Below are 4902 nucleotides of genomic sequence, written 5' to 3'. Positions count from 1 at the left end.
TAATTTTGTATGTTAGCATAGTTATAAGAATAAGATAAAAAGGTTTTTAGAAACTCTTACTACTGGCAGCAGTGGGATTTGAACCTACAGGTCTGTTGTAAAATGGTTAAGACTCTAAACATTAGGAAAAACCAAAGATTCTATCAACTGTCTTTTCCTAAACAGAAATCCACACACTCATGCAAATACAAAATCATAAGAATTAGATCAAAAGGTTCTGAAGACCTACTGGCAGCAGTGTGATTTGAACCCACGCCTCAAAAGAGACTGGAGCTTTAATCCAGCGCCTTAGACCGCTCGGCCATGCTACCTTAATACACTACATAAAAAAAGCTTCCTTAGAGTAAGTTTAGTGAATTTTCCTACATTTTAACTTCTGCAAGGTGGAAAATGGATAGGTCTCTAACCAAAAAGGAAAAAGCAATGATTCTATCTACTGTCTTTTGCAAAACAGCAAAGCATGCACTCATACAAATACAAAATAATAAAGCACATGCTAATTTTTCTATTAGCAAATTCATAAATATAAGCTAAAAAGTTTCAAAGTCAAAATACACTGGCATTTGAACCCACGCCTCCAAAGAGACTGGAGCCTAAATCCAGCGCCTTAGACCACTCGGCCATGCTACCTTTAACAGCATGATTTTTAAGATTCCTTATCTTAACTGAAAACCACAAAATTATACAAATACAAAAGATTAAATCACATGTTAATTTGCATGTTAGCAAAATCATAAGAATAAATACAAAAACATTTCAAGACCGCATAATACTGGCAGCAGTGGGATTAAAGCATATGCTAATTTTGTATGTTAGCATAATTATAAGAAAAAGATAACAAGGTTTAACATAGCATAATGTTCTTGAATAGTCTGTTTAATCGCCGCATATTCACAGTTCCCCCGAGGGTCCATAGCTCTATAGGCTTCAGCAGCTCCACCCTCTAAGAGCCCCACAAGATGTCGAACTCGCTCCCTTTCCGGGACTTCCATTAATCAACACTGAGGCTCAAAGTCCTGGAAGAAGCCCTCAATGTCGCCTGCAGCCTCATTAAAGGGCTTAAAGTCTTTGTGGGACACTCTGGGGAGTTCCCTCATGGTGGGTGCTGAGGTTACAGTCTGTCTGGAGCTTCTAGCTGCTTCCAAAGCGATCTGCTCCAGCAATGCCATCTCCTGAGCTCTGTGAATGGCCTCCCTCTTATCGTCTATGGTGTCGTCTTCTCCCAGAAATGCCAACTCCTCCTCGTACCACACAACCCACTGACTTTTTTGGGTATTTACCTCCGGCTGCAGTCTTTCCTCCATTTGCTGTGAGGTTCCTTCCTCAGGGTCATCTTGCAGGCGAACTCCTTCCAAAGCCTCAATTAGCTGCTCCTTGGAGAGTCCTTTAAAACGGACTCCTACTTCATGGGCCTTTGTTTGTAGGTTCATCGCAGTCCTGTTCTTGTACTATGCGGTGCTGGTTCCCAATGTTGATGGGCCTTTGTCCTCCATTCCTTCTGCTCTGATCCCACTGCTGCCAACCAGTTTTTGACGGGGTGTACAGCAGAGCAGGAAGGGACAACAGGCCGAGGGATGATCCAATGAGATTTATTAAAGCAGGGAGCATACAACATCAAATATCCATGATGTCCTTCAGGTCCACCAGAAGTCCACAATAAGTCCAAGTAAATAAACAGATCTGGAGGTGCTTTCCAGTAATCCCGCACCCGATAAACGAAACAATAGTCCTTCTACGAGTCCAACAGAACAGATTCGGGGGCATGTTATGAACAGGTAATTCAGAACCACAATGGACCTTGAAGTTCAGAGCACACAAAGTGACCTGACAATTACCAAAAACATAGGACGAGCTCTGAGACGTGGGAACTCTGCTGACCGCAATCCCTAATCCTATCCAACCACACTAGAGGTAGCCGTGGAGCGCTCCTGACCAGTCCTATGCGCCTTGAGCACAGCCTGAGAAACTTGCTAGCCCTGAAGAGAGAAAAATAAGCCTAGCTTGCCTCAGAGAAATACCCCAAAGGAAAAGGCAGCCCCCCACATATAATGACTGTGAGTTGAGATGAAAATACAAACGCAGAGATGAAATAGATTTAGCAAAGTGACGCCCAACTTACTGAACAGACCGAAGATAGGAAAGATTGCTTTGCGGTCAACACAAAACCCTACAAACAACCACGCAGAGGGGGCAAAAAGACCCTCTGCACGACTAACGGTACGGAGGTGGTCCCTCTGCGTCCCAGAGCTTCCAGCAAGCAAGAAAAACCAATATAGCAAGCTGGACAGAAAAAATAGCAAACAAAAATAACACAAGCAAAACTTAGCTTATGCAGGAAGACAGGCCACAGGAACGCTCCACAGAATAGTAGTCCAGCCGCACCCTAAACATGTGCTATCTTTATGGATAATATGGTGCACGTCCTTACCAGGGAATCCATCCCGGTATCCAAATCCAAGTCCAAATGTAAAAAAGAGGGACAGCACCACAGCAGTTGTGAAAAAAGAACCACTTGTTTATTCGACCTCTTGCAACGTTTCGGTCCTTAAGACCTTTGTCAAGCATGAGTTAAATAGAGCAGCACCTAACGACTTAACCTCATCACCTGAGGAAGGAAACTCAGAAGCTGCAGTACCACTCTCATCCACCAAAGGAAGCTCACAGACAGAACCAGCCGAAGTACCACTCACGACCACAGGAGGGAGCCTGGCCACAGAATTCACAACAGTACCCCCCCCTTGAGGAGGGGTCACCGAACCCTCACAAGAGCCCCCAGGCCGACCAGGAAGAGCCACATGAAAGGCACGAACCAGATCGGCAGCATGGACATCAGAGGCAAAGACCCAGGAATTATCTTCCTGACCATAACCTTTCCACTTAACCAGATACTGGAGTTTCCGTCTCGAAACACGAGAATCCAAAATCTTCTCCACTATATACTCCAACTCCCCTTCAACCAAAACCGGAGCAGGAGGATCAATAGATGGAACCACAGGTGCCACGTATCTCCGCAACAATGACCTATGGAACACGTTATGGATGGAAAAAGAAGCTGGAAGAGTCAAACGAAAAGACACAGGATTAAGAACCTCAGAAATCCTATATGGACCAATGAAACGAGGCTTAAACTTAGGAGAGGAAACCTTCATAGGAATATAACGAGATGACAACCAAACCAAATCCCCAACACGAAGTCGGGGACCCACACAGCGCCTGCGGTTAGCGAAACGTTGAGCCTTCTCCTGGGACAAGGTCAAATTGTCCACTACATGAGTCCAAATCTGCTGCAACCTATCCAACACAGTATCCACACCAGGACAGTCCGAAGACTCAACCTGCCCTGAAGAGAAACGAGGGTGGAACCCAGAATTGCAAAAAAACGGCAAAACCAAAGTAGCCGAGCTGGCCCGATTATTAAGGGCGAACTCAGCCAAAGGCAAAAAGGACACCCAATCATCCTGATCAGCAGAAACAAAACATCTCAGATATGTTTCCAAGGTCTGATTGGTTCGTTCAGTCTGGCCATTTGTCTGAGGATGGAAAGCCGAGGAAAAAGACAAATCAATGCCCATCCTAGCACAAAAGGCTCACCAAAATCTCGAAACAAACTGGGAACCTCTGTCAGAAACGATGTTCTCTGGAATGCCATGTAAACGAACCACATGCTGGAAAAACAATGGCACCAAATCAGAGGAGGAAGGCAATTTAGACAAGGGCACCAAATGGACCATCTTAGAGAAGCGATCACAAACCACCCAAATGACCGACATTCTTTGAGAGACGGGGAGATCCGAAATAAAATCCGTAGAAATGTATGTCCAAGGCCTCTTCGGGACAAGGGCAAAAGCAACCCACTGGCACGAGAACAGCAGGGCTTTGCCCGAGCACAAATCCCACAGGACTGCACAAAAGAACGCACATCCCGCGACAGAGACGGCCACCAAAAGGATCTAGCCACCAAATCTCTGGTACCAAAGATTCCAGGATGACCAGCCAACACCGAACAATGAACCTCAGAGATAACTTCATTCGTCCACCTATCAGGGACAAACAGTTTCTCCGCTGGACAACGGTCAGGTCTATTAGCCTGAAATTTTTGCAGCACCCGCCGCAAATCAGGGGAGATGGCAGACAAAATTACCCCCTCTTTGAGAACACCCGCCGGCTCAGGCAAACCCGGAGAATCGGGCACAAAACTCCTAGACAAGGCATCCGCCTTCACAATTTTAGGGCCCGGAAGGTATGAAACCACAAAGTCAAAACGGGAGAAAAACAGCGACCAACGAGCCTGTCTAGGATTCAACCGTTTGGCAGACTCGAGGTAAGTCAAGTTCTTGTGATCAGTCAAGACCACCATGCGATGCTTAGCTCCTTCAAGCCAATGACGCCACTCCTCGAATGCCCACTTCATGGCTAGCAACTCTCGATTGCCAACATCATAATTTCGCTCAGCAGGCGAAAATTTCCTGGAAAAGAAGGCACAGGGTTTCATCACCGAGCAATCAGAACTTCTCTGCGACAAAACAGCCCCTGCTCCAATATCAGAAGCATCAACCTCGACCTGGAATGGAAGCAAAACATCTGGTTGGCACAACACAGGGGCAGAAGAAAAACGACGCTTCAACTCCTGAAAAGCTTCCACAGCAGCAGAAGACCAATTGACCACATCAGCACCCTTCTTGGTTAAATCAGTCAACGGTTTAGCAATACTAGAAAAATTATTGATGAAGCGACGATAAAAATTAGCAAAGCCCAGGAACTTCTGCAGACTCTTCAGAGACGTTGGCTGAGTCCAATCATAAATGGCCTGAACTTTAACAGGGTCCATTACGATAGTAGAAGGAGAAAAAATGAACCCCAAAAATGAAACCTTCTGAACACCAAAGAGACACTTTGACCCCT

At 45.6% G+C, this 4902-nt stretch overlaps 1 non-coding gene across 1 annotated transcript; it reads right to left on the bottom strand.

Moving 5' to 3' along the window:
* Positions 1–229: 229 nt before the first annotated feature.
* Positions 230–311, bottom strand: TRNAF-AAA (transfer RNA phenylalanine (anticodon AAA)). Its single transcript has one exon. It is a non-coding gene; the product is annotated as a tRNA-Phe (tRNA).
* Positions 312–4902: the final 4591 nt, after the last annotated feature.

Source organism: Ranitomeya imitator, chromosome 4 (assembly GCF_032444005.1).
Source record: "Ranitomeya imitator isolate aRanImi1 chromosome 4, aRanImi1.pri, whole genome shotgun sequence".
NCBI lineage: Eukaryota > Metazoa > Chordata > Amphibia > Anura > Dendrobatidae > Ranitomeya > Ranitomeya imitator.
Note: the sequence above shows the minus strand (reverse complement) of the source record. Positions and strands in the feature narration are given on the sequence as shown.